At 40.5% G+C, this 15,154-nt stretch overlaps 1 pseudogene; it reads left to right on the top strand.

Moving 5' to 3' along the window:
- The first annotated feature begins 207 nt into the window (after positions 1-207).
- LOC139015627 (PCI domain-containing protein 2 pseudogene) lies at positions 208-1,406 on the top strand (annotated as a pseudogene).
- Positions 1,407-15,154: the final 13,748 nt, after the last annotated feature.

Below are 15,154 nucleotides of genomic sequence, written 5' to 3'. Positions count from 1 at the left end.
TGTAAATGTATAATATCTATAATAAAAACTTTACTGTGGGATGTAAAAGAGGATATAGTTAAATAAATAAAAAAATACCGAGAACCTGGCTATGATGATCAACTGAACGCTGCCTCATTTCCTTCCTTCTTCGCCTACTCCGTCCACACCTTTGGGAACCCCAGGACCGGCTGGGGCTGGACCCCAACAGGCGGCGTGGGAGCCACCATGGCGCACATCACTATCAACCAGTAGCTGCAGCAGGTCTATGAAGCAATTGAAACCAGAGATGGGGAATCCTTTGCAGAGCTGGTGTCTTTCAAGCATCCTCATGTTGCCAACCCACGGCTTCAGTTGGCCTCTCCGGAAGAGAAGTGTCAACACGTTCTGGAACCCCCTTATGCTGAAATGTTTGCAGCTCATTTAAGGTGCACGTACGCAGCGGGGAGCCATGACTTCACAGAGGCATACACATGCCAGACTGTCATCGTCCAATCATTCCTGCGGGCGTTTCAGGCCCACAAAGAAGAAAACTGGGCTCTGCCTGTCATGTCTGCAGTAGCACTTGATCTTCAAGTATTTGCCAGTAATGCAGATCAGCAGTTGGTTAAGAAAGGAAAAAGCAAAGTTGGGGACATGTTGGAAAAAGCTGCTGAGTTGTTGATGAGCTGTTTCCGAGTCTGTGCCAGTGACGCTGGTGCTGGTATAGAGGATTCTAAGAAGTGGGGATGCTGTTTCTGGTGAGTCAGTTATTCAAGATTTACTTTAAGATCAACAGACTCCATTTGTGTAAACCTCTCATCTGAGCCATCGACAGCTCAAATCTGAAAGATGATGATAGCACAGCACAGAGAGTAGCATACGGGTACTATGTTGGATGAAAGGCCGTGTTTGATCGTGACTTTAAACAAGCCGAGGAGTACCTGTCCTTTGCCTTTGAACACTGTCACCGTTTAAGTCAGAAGAACAAAAGGATGATTTTGATATATTTACTCCCAGTAAAAATGCTGTTGGGTCATATGCCGACCATTGAGCTTTTGAAAAAGTATCATCTCATGCAGTTTGCTGAAGTAACCAGAGCTGTAAGCGAAGGCTATCTCCTTCTATTGAACGAGGCTCTAGCGAAGCACGAGACCTTCTTTATTCGCTGTGGCATCTTCCTTATCCTTGAAAAGCTGAAGATCATCACCTACAGGAATCTTTTTGAGAAAGTGTACTTGTTACTCAAAACACACCAATTATCTCTGGATGCTTTTCTAGTTGCTTTGAAATTCATGCAAGTGGAAGATGTGGACATAGATGAAGTCCAGTGTATTCTAGCCAACCTGATATACATGGGTCACATCAAAGGCCATATATCACATCAGCATCAGAAGCTAGTTGTTAGCAAGCAAAATCCGTTTCCTCCGCTGTCTACAGCGTGTTGAATGTATCAACACCTCTTCCTCTGGTGTTCATCGTACTGATGAAATCAGGACTTTGCCAGGACGTTACTTTCTGCAGCTGGAATCTCTTTGGGGCTCTTCTCTCAGGGATGTTGAGACTGAGTTCCCTGAATTCACAGCCACCTTGACATTTCCTCGTCACTCGTTACTAATGTTGACCTCACGGAGACTTGGAATTTCTTTTCCAAATGTTGCAGACCCTCCTTTGACTCTGGAACATTGGAGAAACTTCTGTGAAGGAGGCTCTTCTCCAAGGCAGCTACAGTTTACTTCTCCTAAAAAACAAACAAACAAACAAAAAAACATACCCTATTCTAAATGGAAAGAAAATATGGTAAAAGTAGTTATTCTCCACCCTAAGTAAATTACAGAATGAATGCAATCTCAAATCAAAGCCTAAGATTTTGAAAAATAAAACTTAACAATACAGTTTCCAGAAAAGATGCAAAAGTAGACACTACCACCCCCGCCCCCCCACACACACACAAAAAAAACATCAAAAGAAGGAAAAGAAGGAAGAAGGTGGAGAATTTATGACATCAGATTTTAAAATATACTCTAAAAATATAGCAATTAGCCCTAGCCAGTTTGGCTCAGTGGATAGAGCGTCGGCCTGAGGACTGAAGGGTCCCAGGATCGATTCCAGTCAAGGGCATGTACCTTGGTTGCGGGCACATCCCCAGAAGGGGGTATGCAGGAGGCAGCTAATCAATGTTTCTCTCTCATCGATGTTTCTAACTCTCTATCCCTCTCCCTTCCTCTCTGTAAAAAATCAATAAAATATATTTTTAAAAAATATATATATAGCAATTAGCCCTAGCCAGTTTGGCTCAATTCTAATCAAAGGCACTTGCCCAGGTTGTGGGCTCTATCCCCAGTCGGGGGCATGCAGAAGGCAGCCAATCAATGATTCTCATCATTGATGTTTCTATCTCTCTACCTTCCTCTTTGAAATCAATCCTATATAATAAGGAGGGAATATGCTAATTGACTGTCACACTCTCACAAGATGGCAACGCCCACAGTCACAAGGTGGCGGGTCCCAGTCCCCTCAGCCCCGGCAGGGGCCTTGGGTCCTCCTGCACCCCCCCTCCCCCCCTAACTGACTGAGGCTCAGGCAAGCAGGCTGGCTGAGGTGCAGGCAAGCCTCGGATGGCAGCTGCCCAGCTACCCAGGGCCAGCCCGAGGCTCAGGTAACCAGGGCCAGCCAAGGCTTGCGCTACTGGCAGTGGCAGCAGCAGAGGTGTGATGGGGGCGTTGCCTTCACCTGATCGCTGGGTCGCCTCCTGCCCCTGAGGGCTCCCGGACTGTGAGAGAGGGCAGGCTGGGCTGAGGGACCCCCTCTCCAGTGCATGAATTTTCATGCACCAGGCCTCTAGTAAAAATATATTTTTAAAAAATAAAATAAATTAAAATGCAGAAATTAAAATAAAATGACAATGATGCATTAATATATAAATGGAGGAAAACCAAATCCATGATGAAGAACATTCCAAACCAATGAAACTAAGAATAAACAAATGGAGGTGGAACAAATATTGTTAGTTTCCTAATTTGAAGCCAAGAGAAAAAGAACATATATTCTAGGTAGTTTAAAAACACAAATGTCTAAGATAAAACTATAAAAAGCATCCAAAGATAATATATTTGTAATCTTGGATTACAGGGGACCTATGAGAGATATGAAGTGTGTATGCCATAAAAGAAACTATTGATAAATTTGACATTAATATTTAAAACATGTGCATAAAAAATAATAATATCCCTACCAATATTTTTAGTTTTTACCATTAAGCTATGTAGAATCTTCAGAAGAAATGGCTTAAAGCTAAGAAAATGAAAAAGGGCAAACAGAACTACCAAAAGTTCAAGGCCTACTCTGTAACTAACACCAAGTGAAGGGCTTGACATTGGCTATCCCAGTGGTTGGCAAACCATGGCTCGTGAGCCACATGTGTCTCTTTGGTCCCTTGAGTGTGGCTCTTCCACAAAATACCACTATACGGGCGCGCATGTACAGTGCGAAGTTGACTTAAAACTTTAAGTAAAGTTTATTAAGTTAATTTTAGGGAATGTTGTGGAGTGAAAGAAGATGTAGTGTCGAGGATTGAGAAAGGTATGTTGAGATGGTTTGGACATATAGAGAGGATGAACGAAAGGAGATAGCCAAAACAAGTATACAAGACGAGTGTGGATGGGAGAGTTGGAAGGGGTCGACCTCAGCGAACGTACCTCAATCAGATTGAGGACATTTTTAGCAAAGGCCAGCTTAGGAGTACCCTAATCCTATCTAATAATAGACAAACATGGAAATTAACCGTACCTCTGACACGCTTCCCATTGGCTAATCAGGGCAATATGCAAATTAACTGCCAACCAAGATGGCGGCCAGCAGGCAGGCAGCTGAAGCGAACAGGAGGCTTGCTTGCTCCAGTGAAGGAGGAAGCCAAGGTTCCCCGCCTGCCCCTGCTGGGCTCTGAGCTGCAGTCTAAGAAACAATGTTGCAATTATAGAAGCTAAACAAACCCCATGCTTTCAGCCAGCCAGCCCAGCTGGAGTTGCAACAGTGTTTCAATTATAGAAGCCAAACAAAGCCAGATACCTGCTTTCAGCAGCTGAGGCCTCAGAGCTGGAGCCGAGCCTCAGAGCTAAAGCCGGCTCTCAGTTCCAGTGACAGCCATAGAAGGTAAATAAATCCCAGAATAAAAAAAAAAAGAAAAAAAGGAGAGGTAGGGAGTTTCAGTCACCCGCCAACCTGAAAACGGCCCTCAGCCCCTCACCCAGACTGGCCAGGCACCCAAGTGGGGACCCCCACCCTGAAGGGGGTGTGACCAGCTGCAAACAGCCATCATCCCCTCATCCAGGCTGGCCAGGCACCCAAGCGGGACCCCCACCCTGATCCAGGACACCCTTCAGGGCAAACCAGCCAGCCCCTACCCATGCACCAGGCCTCTATCCTATGTAGTAAAAGGGTAATATGCCCCCCAGCACCGGGATCAACGGAGCTGTGAGGCCTCCCAGCACCGGGATCAGTGGAACCTCCCAGCACCGGGATCAGTGGAGCAGTGAGGCCTCCCAGCACCGGGATCAGTGGAGCAGCGAGGCCTCACTGCCCCTGTGTGAAGTGGAACCGCGAGGCCTCCCAGCACCGGGATCAGCGGAGCAACGAGGCCTCCTGGCCCCTGGAGCAGTGTGACAGGGAGCAGCGCCCAAACCCCCTGATCGCCCTTCAGCTCTGTGTGTGACAGGGGGCAGTGCCCCAACTCCCCTATCGGCCCTGCTCTGTGTGTGACAGGGTATGGAGCCCCAACCGCCCTGATGGGCCCTGCTCTGTGCATAACAGGGGGCAGCGCCCCAACCCCCTGATCGGCCCTGCTCTGTGTGTGACAGGGGGTGGCGCCGCAACCTCCCCATTGACCCTGCCTTGAGTATGACAGGGGGCGGCGCCCCAACCCCCCAATTGGTCCTACCCTGAGCATGACTGGGGGTGGCATCGCAACCTCCCAATCTGCCCTGCTCTGTGCATGACAGGGGGCGGTGCCCCAACTCCCCAATCTGTTCTGCTCTGAGCCTGACCAGGGGCTGCACCTAGGGATTGGGCCTGCCCTCTGCCACCCAGGAGCAGGCCTAAGTCAGCAGGTCGTTATCTCCGGAGGGGTCCCAGACTGTGAGAGGGCACAAGTGGGGCTGAGGGACACACACACCACCCCCCCCCCCCCCCCCCGCCCGCCAGTGCACAAATTTTTGTGCACCAGGCCTCTAGTTAAGTTAATAACAATGTACCTACCTATATAGTTTAAGTTTAAAAAATTTGGCTCTCAAAAGAAATTTCAATTGTTGTACTGTTGATATTTGGCTCTGTTGACTAATGAGTTTGCGGACCACTGGGCTATCCCATGTAATCCCAGGGAATCCTCATCAGTCCTGAAGGATGTATTACTGTCATCATGTTGCTGAGGAAGAAGCACAGGACGAGAAGGAAATGGTAGACTCACTAAGAAATGACTCAGTGTAACACTGTTAGAATCTGGACCAGTCTTCCCTGTGTGAGTCTGTAAAACATTACAAAGTGCTAAGTAACACTTATTTAACACAAAGTACTAAATAAGGTTCAGCTGTAAGAGCAATTATGTGAATCTACTGCCTAGGTGTTGTTGTTCGTTAATTTCTTTATTGATTAACATATTACATATGTGTCCTTATCCCCCCCATTGCTTCTCCACCCCCCACCCATGCCCTCCAAAGGACTTGTATGCATGCATAGAAGTCTAACCAATGGACACAGTTACCAGTGGGGTGAGGGCATACTGCCTTAGTGTTCATGAGGCTGCTGGTGTGCTGAGACTGATACTGTTAGAAGAGAGTCGTGGTAACCAGCTAAAAATGTGACCTAAGACTGTGTTTTGCCAAGTTGTGTAAATTGTCACTTCATATAGTACTTCCATTCTGAATACTAGATGCAGTAATTTTGTGTTTTGGGGAGTTTGGGGACTAGAGTCAGTAAAAGACTTATCAACAGGGTACTCTGGGAGAAATTTCGGGTCTTCAAAGTGTCTGCTGATTTAAAAAAGACAGAATCTACTTAAAGAAGCTAAAATCCTATTATTCAAGTTAACAGATAATAGGAAGATATCTTCAGTGTGTGGGGTTTTTTTTTCTATTGTTAGGAATAATTCTGAAGCATTTATATTATTTTAAATCCTGCCAGTCCCTGCCCTGCATGGTTAGTCAAGTTGAAATACCTTCAGTCTCTAGGTTAATGCCAACCACCCCATCCTGAAGGCCTTCAATCTACTATGTGCTTTCAAAGTCCTGCGGTGGGTAAAGAACACTGGTGAACTTTGCAATGAATATGGACACTCAAATTATAGGATTTGGGATGCCTAGAGTAAGGTCTTGGCCCAAAATGCCAACAAAAAATATGAAAACTTGCCGAGTGAGCTCTCCCCTCTGGGCCCCACTTAAGGGACTTGATGTCTGCCTCATCTTTAGTTTGCTTTTATCCATTGAAAATGGCACCACCCATCTGGCCTGAGCTTGACAAGTCTATGACTCTTCCCAGTCTCTTAGGTGGTTTAGTTCTGCATCCATATCCACAAGCAGTTGTTGGGCTGGCTTTAACGTGAACGAATAGCCTGGAATCCAGGTACTGCTACTCCCTGACTATTTCTATGTTTGCTGAGTTCCCGTGGTCCAGGTGACTTAGATTGATAGCCCACCTCTTTGAAAAGGAATGTTCTTCACAGACGTGGTGAACAATTCCCCACCAGCAAATTTGGGGGAGGGGAGAATACAAAACATTGCTTGAATTAAACAAAAAGGGAAAATTAAAATGCTGGTGCTCGATTACTATGGTACATGATCTCAACAAATAAACAGGTAAAAATGTTCATTTTGATGCGTGGTTTAACATTTTTTTACACTCATATTGTTTGCCACAGCCAATAGAATTCTTAGTTGTTTTCACTTTGAACAGTTGAGTTAGAATGTAGCATTTGTGCATAAATGTCATTTTGGCCAGAGGAAGGCTGCTGCCTTGTGTAAGCTGAAACAATGAGAGTTTTCCATTGAAATGGTTTGGAAAGTAAATGTAGAGCAATGCAGTTATATATCTGTGAGATTAATGCCACCTACAACATGGGAAAAGGATGAGTCTAAGCTTTTCTCTTTAGGTAAGAAACTTACAAACTAGAGGATCCTTTGTTTTCCTTTTGGAGAATGCAGTCTAATGCCTTCAGTGGTTTCCTTCTCAACACATAATTGATCTTGGAATGACATTCACTTTGAGTGTGGACAGTTGTACCTTTGGGACAGAAGCAGTTGTTTCTCCCTCTGTCATCTTGTACAATAGCTATACTAGGAGAACTATTTTCTCCAAAAATTACCACTTCAGAGACCTAGAAAACTCAACAATGTCATTTTGTATGTTTATAAAAGACAAAACGGTCTTGCTACTATAAACGGAGTAGAGGAAAAAGGCAATTGAACCAATAGTACTTTGTCGCTGGAAATATACCACAGGTCATTAAAAATAGAGGTATGTAAAATATTTAAGGACACAGTTAAAATGGCCTTGTGTTAAAACTTTTGAAAAGGATTTTAAAAATAGAAAAGATTTTTGCAAACTAGCAAAAAAAAAAATTAATGGAACTTTAAAAAAAAAAGAGTACAGATATAAAAACTTTTCCAATGTATTTTCTTATCTTTTTCCTTTTTGAGAAGAGACCTTATATATAAAAGAGAGAATAAAATGTGCCATACTTAACCAGTGAATACTGGCAAACATAGATTATGAATTTATGATTAAGTAATTTTTTCTCTTAGCTATAGTAATAAATCACCATTGTTCTTTTGTAATTTTTTATTCTAATGAGCCAAAATGTATATTTATCAAACTTTAGATAAAGATTCAATATCATATAACTTGAATGAACTATATAAACATCATGGCTGGAAAAAATAAAAAGAACTAAGGATCAGTTAAGTGTAATTTAAGTATAAATATAAAATATATGTCCAATGTTGTACATGTATTTTCTTCTTCTTCTTCCCCAGGGTTTGTAGGTAGATTTAGTGATTATGAAATGAAGAGACTAGTAATGACTTTGACTCAAATATTTTACAATATTTGAAATATACAGAGTGTCCCCCAAAATGTAAATACACTTTGGATGATTATAAAGTCAGTGTTTATTATCATACAGTTCATTTTCAAAATTTAAAAGAATCTACAGAAATGAGTAATTTTTTTGGTCAATGTCTGTTTTCAAACTGATGACTGTTCTGGTCCAGGCACCACTGATAACGCAAAGCAACAGGATCGCAAATATTAAAAATCATTTTGTTCAGTATTTGTGTGCCCTCAACTCGTCAACTATTGCCAGTTTTGTAATGTAAACTTTATCTTTTATGTATTCCCATTAAAAAAAAGTCTAGTGGCACTTTAGGATAAATTTTCTTTGTTCAAAGCTTAATCTGGCTTCACCCATTATTTCAAATCAGTTAAACGTGAAAAGGAGTGAAAATTAAGTGAATTATCAGCTGTTGAAGTGTTTACATTTTTTGACACCCAATATTTATAAGCAATAGTTAACTTCAGTCACTGTTAGCTTCAAATTGACTTTTCATTAAATATAAAACTTGATAATATTTGTATTTGTTAAACAACATACAAATAGTAAACTATTATATCTATTAATTATTAATATTTTAGCAAATTTCTTGATAATAACTTTTTATCATTGCCTTCAAGTTGAAATTCTAATTTATACACTAAAATTTATTTTAAATTGTCCACTATTGTTTTTATTATATCTTTATCAGTATTCCAAAATCTCTAAAACTTTTTCAAATTTATTTTTTTTAACTTGATATTTGTTTACCTAAGTACCTGAAAAAAAAAATCAAGAAAGATAAAAAGGAAAATTTTGTGTTAGCTAATATTTAATCATTTTTTACACAATTAAAAATATTATTTATGAGCCCTAGCTGGTTTGGCTCAGTGGATGGAGCATCAGCCTGTGGACTGAAGGGTCCCGGGTTCGATTCTGGCCAAGGGCACATGCCTGGTTTGCAGGCTCAATCCCCAGTGGGGGGCATGTAGGAGGCAGCCGATCAATGATTTTCGCTCATCATTGATGTTTCTCTCTCTCTCTCTCCCTCTCCCTTCCTCTCTGAAATCAATAAAGAAATATATTTTATATATATATATATATATATATATATATATGTTATTTATGAGATTTATTGAGAATGTTGGCCTTCCTATAATTAAAAAAGATAATGTCCTAAAAATTATTATAGCTTTCTTTCAAAAAATTTTCAGGGGTTTTTTATATGGTTAAACATATTTTTCTATTAGAAATAAATGTATTATATCTTAACCTAAAAATGCAAGACATTAAGAAGGAATATCATTTATAAAAGAATTCAGTATACATTTCCTAAAAACATTTATCCTCTGCTTTCTAATTCAAACTATAAAAAGCAATTTGCACACAATTTTTAGAAGTTCAATTCTTCAATAATGTATTAAAAAGATATATTTTTCTCATATCATGAGCACAAAATCAGTATGGGCCATTATATCCCATCTCTGCAAAAGAGAAAATGAAAATCCAATGAGGTCATGCCTTTGCCTCATTATTTAGATACAGAATAGGTTCGTTGTCGATGTTTCCAAGTTTACTGATATTTTCACTCCAAAGAAGCTCATGTTCACAGTTTTATACCTGAAATAACCACAGTCTAGAAAAAAAATTTAATGAAAATGACCTTTAATATTGGTTTTATACATCTAGTGATCACCATCACAACTGATTATCATTTTCATAGGGGCACATGAATATTTTATAAGCTGGCATTTATTTTTTGCAGAAAGAAAACTATTTTAAATCCACAAGCAAGGTATTATGTGCTTTACTCATAGTTTTTTGTTTTTGTTTTTGTTTGTTTGGTTGTTTTTTTTGGTGTCTCTAGATTATTTTGAATAATAAAGTGTAGAACTAAACCGTAGATATTTGACAATATAAAAATCTCTTCATATTAGAGTCAATTAAGAAAGATTATAGTCCGGCCAGTGTAGCTCAGTGGTTGACCGTCAACCTGTGAACCAGGAGATCATAGTTCAATTCCCAGTCAGGGCACAAGCCCAGTTTGCGTGCTCGATCCCCAGTGTGGGGCGTGCAGAAGGCAACCAATCAATGATTCTCTCTCATCATTGATGTTTCTATCTCTCTCTCCCTCTCCCTTGCTCTCTGAAATCAATAAAAATACATTTTAAAAAAGGATTTTATTAGCATACCTCATTTTATTGCACTTGGCTTTACTGCATTTTGCAGATACTGCATTTTTTACAAATTGAAGATTGTGGCAGCCCTGCATTGACCAAGCCTATTGGTGCCATATTTCAAACAGCATTTGCTCACTTTTTATCTCTATGTCACATTTTGGTAATTCTCACAATATTTCAAACGTCTTCATTGTCATGATATTTGACGTAGAGATCTATCATAAATGATCTTTGATGTTGCTATTTTAATTGTTTTGGGGCACAATGAACCTGGCTCATATAAGACAGCAAACTTCATTGACAAATGAGTGTGTTCTGACTGCACCACCAACCACCGTTCCTGAGTCTCTCTCCCTCTCCTTGGGTTTCCCTGTTCCCTGAGACACAACAATATTGAAATTAGCCCAGTTAATAACCCTATAGTAGCTGCTGTGTATCCAAATGAAAGGAAGAGTTGCACATCTCCTACTTTACATCAAAGCTAGAAATGAGTAAGCTTAGTGAGGAAAGCCAAGATAAGCCAAAAGCTAGGCCAGTCAGCTGAGTTGTGAATGCAAAGAAAAAGTTCTTGAAGGAAATTAAAAGTAATATACTCCAGCCCTAACCTGTTTGGCTCAGTGGATAGAGCGTCGGCCTGCAGACTGAAGGGTCCCAGGTTCGATTCTGGTCAAGGGCATGTACCTTGGCTGCGGGCATATCCCCAGTAGGGGGTGTGCAGGAGGCAGCTGATCAATGTTTCTCTCTCATCGATGTTTCTAACTCTCTATCCCTCTCCCTTAATAGTAATATACTCCAGTGAACACAAAAATGACAAGAAAGAGAAACAGCTGATATGGAGACAGTTTTAGTGATCTGGATAGAACAGCAAACCAGCCATAACATTCTCTTAAGTCAGAGCCTAATCCAGAGCAAGGTCCTAACTCTCTTCAATTCTATGAAGGCTGGGAGAGGTGAGGAAGGTACAGAAGACATGTTTGGAGCTAGCAGAGGTTGGCTTGTGTGATTTAAGGAAAGAAGTCGTCTCCATAACATAAAAGTTCAAAGAGAAGCAGCAAGTGCTGATATAGAAGCTGCAGCACATTATCTAGAAGATCTAGCTAAGATCATTTTAAAAGGCAGCACACAAAACAACAGATTTTCTATGTAGATGAAACAGCTCTATATTGGGAGAAAAAGCCATCTGGAACTTTCAGAGTTAGAGTCAATGACTGGCTTCAAAGCTTCAAAGACAGGCTGAGTCTCTTGGTAGGGACTAATGCAGTTGAAGCCTGTGCTCATATTCCATTCTGAAAATACAAGGGCCCTTAAGAATTATGCTAAATCTACTCTGCCTGTTCTCTGTAAATGGGTCAACAGAGCCTGGATGACAGCACATCTGTTTAAAGCAGGGTTTACTGCATATGCTAAGCCCACTGCTGAGACCTAATGCTCAGAAAAAAAAGATTCCTTTCAAAATATTACTGCTCACTGACAATGCACCTCATCACCCAAGAACTCTGATGGAGATGTACAAGAAGATTAATGTTGTTTTCAAGCCTGCTAACACAACATCCATTCTGCAGCCCGTGGATCAAGGAGTAATTTCAACATTCAAGTCTTATTATTTAAGAAGTACGTTTTGTAAAGCTATAGCCACCATAGATAGTCATTCCTCTAATGGATCTGGGTAAACTAAAATGAAAATCTTATGGAAAGGATTCACCATTCCAGATGCCATTAAGAGCATTTGTGATTCATGGGAAGACGTCAAAATATCAACATTGATAGGAGTTTGGAAGAAGTTGATTCCAACCTTCATGGATGACTTTAAGGTGATATTTCAGTGGAGGAAGTAATTGCAAATGTAGAAATAGCAAGAGAACTAGAATTAGAAGTGGAGCCCGAAGATGTGACTGAATTGCTGTGAACTCATGTTAAAATTTTAACAGCTAAGGAGCTGCTTCTTATAGAGGAGGAAAGAAGGTGATTTTGTGAGATGGAATCTACTCCTGGAAGATGCTGTTTAGATTGTTGACATGACAGCAAACACGTGGAATATTATGTAAACTTAGCTGATAAAGCAGTATCAGGGTTCGAGAGGATTGACTCCAATTTTGAAAGAGGCTCTACTGTGGGTATAATGCTATCAAATAGCGTAGCATTCTACAGAGAAATTGTTCTTGAAAGGAAGAAACAATTGATGTGACCAACCTCATTGTTGTCACATTCTAAGAAATTGCCACAGCCACCCCTGCCTTCAGCAGCCACCACCCTGACCAGTCAGCAGCCATCAGAATTGGTTATGACTCATTGAAGATTCAGATGATGGTTAGCATTTTTTTAAACAATAAAGTATTTTTTAATTAGGCTCTTTACATTTTTAGACATATGCTATTGCATACTTAATAGACTGAAGTATAGTATAAACATAACTTTTATGTGCACTGGGAAACTAAAAAATGTGTATGACTCACTTCATTGCAGTTGTCTGGAACCAAACTCATAATATCTCAGAGGTATGTTTGTATTTGTGCGGCAGGGTGCCTTGTAAGCTAAGCTTTGCCTTTTTGAAGCAAAAATCAAGTTTTGGTCAATTTTGAAGAGGTGTCTGAAGGAAAATGTTTGCGATAGCTAAATAGGTATGCATATGTGAATGACAGGTTGACTGTGAGGTAGCAGGAAGTAGCAGGATACATAATAAAGAAAAATGAATGCGCTTAAAAGCTTTCAAGCACAAAAATTTCAAAGTTCTGTGCTAATTGTTGACTACTCAAACTGAACAAAGGCTCTCTCTCACCCTTGTTTAGTTGGGATTCAGAAAAACAAGTCACCTTGGAGCATGTATTCTTTGTTTTGAGAGTCCCTAGACTGTCCTAGTTTACAAATACCAGTTGGGCACCAGTTACTCCTAGTGAAGAGTATAAAACATTTGTTTATTGTGGTTGTTTGCTACTTGATACCTTATTGAAATACAGGACATCATAGGGGAGGAGAGAGAAAATTTTCCTATCAACAGATTTCAATCTAACTTACTCCCCATGCTCACAATTTAAAAAGTCTGATGGGGGTGTCACTGGTAGAAAAGGACAGACAAGACTACAAAGAGGATGTTGCTGTGATATGAGAGAGAATCTTGAGAAGTACCTTAGTATATGACTGAGACTAGAAGCCATGTCAAGCCTCTTTGCTTCACCATTAAAGTACAAAATAAGTATTCTACATATGAATATGAATAAAAAGTTATAACCTGGATGTCAAGTACAGAAATGTAGCCTAACAGAGATTTCATGACTGAATGGAAAGGGATAGTCCTTGCATACAAATTACAGTAGCAGTATTCTGTGGTGGACACAGCGACAAGGGCAGCCCTGAGTCAGGGACCTATAGTGAACTGACCAGCATGTCCCACTGCTCACCACCTCATGACTGAAAGCAGCTCCAATAACTTTGGACCTGAGTAAACCCCAGGAAGACTGGACAACTGTCCCAAGGGTGCCCTGAAGGGGGGATTCTGGACTTCTGCCTGGATGGCTAATAGCAATAGAGAAGGTGGGAGGGAGTCAAGTAATCAACTAAAGAAATAGAAAAGATACTATATTTATAGATCTGGCTGGAGAAGTGGGTCTTTCTGGTCACATCTAGTTCGTCAAGCAATGAAAGATGTATGACTATACTTGTTCAGGTAGATAATTCGAATTCAAATTCTTGTTTAGAGCTTGTAGTAGTATGTTTCCCTTTTTAAATATTTTTTTAAAACTGCCCATAGTAAAAAAAAATAAAGTGTAGACATTTGTCTCCAGAATATTTTATCTATATTTAGTAAATAAAATTGAGTCCTAGAGATATGATTTTCCACTTGCTTCACACTTATCATGTTGCTTATGCTATTACATTTCAGCATCACTGCACCCCTGTAAATTAAGCCAAATTACTGTTCGGGTTTTCAAGACTCGGCAAATAAATAATGTTTGAAAAGTTAGACACTCAGGTCTTTTGGACCAAGTCACTTTGCATTAAAATAACAGAGAACCACACACACAAAAGCCAAGTACACTTTAAGGGCCTTAAACTTAAGAGTATAAAGGGAGATGATATTGGTCTCCCTGCCCACTCTGGCCAATGTCCATTTCAACTATCTCTACCTCTTTAAATTTTTTGGAGCAGAAAAGGTGAAAGAGGAAGATGGCAATGCTACTTGTCAAAAGAAGAACCAGAAAGGAGCCCTTTGACCTTTCCCAAAATGTGGTGAAAGGGCTCTTGGCTAAGAGTTACATGGGGGCTTGTTCGGAATGAAGAGCCCTGGGCTCCCCTCCTGTGCCTGCAACCTCTCAGGTGGCCTATGGGGATCCTCCTTTCCAGAAGCCTTCTCCAGTGGTTAGTCTGCATACTAACGTGGAAGGACCACTGTCTGCTCTCCGCAAGGACTGCCTTACGTGTTAGTTTTAAGTCCTAGAATTGAAGTCATTTGATTAGCAGTGTTTCCAATATCACATAATGTGTTTATAAAGCCCTAATGAGTCAGTCCGTGTTTAAATCATTATAAATTCCAGAAAATTACTCTTTGCACTTTTCCATCTCTTTCAGTTAATTAACCAGAAATGGATCAGCTTACGAATTGGCTTTTGATATGAAACGGATTTGTTTTTAAATATTTCTCTTCTGTTTTCAGCTAGTGTAATATGTTATAGCCTAAGGAAAATATATAAAACATGAAAAGAAAGGTCAATATTGAAATTGAAATCTTGTAATAAGTTGATATGGAAAATTTGAATATGGTTAGTTTAGACGGATGCTGCCAGAGCTTCAGCTACTCCCTTTCAGTGAGTCAGACAGGACTGCTTAGATCACCCTTGCTATTTCTTGAACCGACCATGCACATCCTTGCCTCAGAGCATTTGTCTTCTCCGCTCCCTCTGCCCGCAGTGCTTTCCCCCAGATACCTGCACAGTCACTCCCTTAG

The sequence above is a fragment of the Myotis yumanensis genome, unplaced genomic scaffold, assembly GCF_028538775.1.
Source record: "Myotis yumanensis isolate MYYU_CA2020_CCGP unplaced genomic scaffold, mMyoYum1.0.hap1 SCAF_8, whole genome shotgun sequence".
Lineage (NCBI taxonomy): Eukaryota > Metazoa > Chordata > Mammalia > Chiroptera > Vespertilionidae > Myotis > Myotis yumanensis.
Note: the sequence above shows the minus strand (reverse complement) of the source record. Positions and strands in the feature narration are given on the sequence as shown.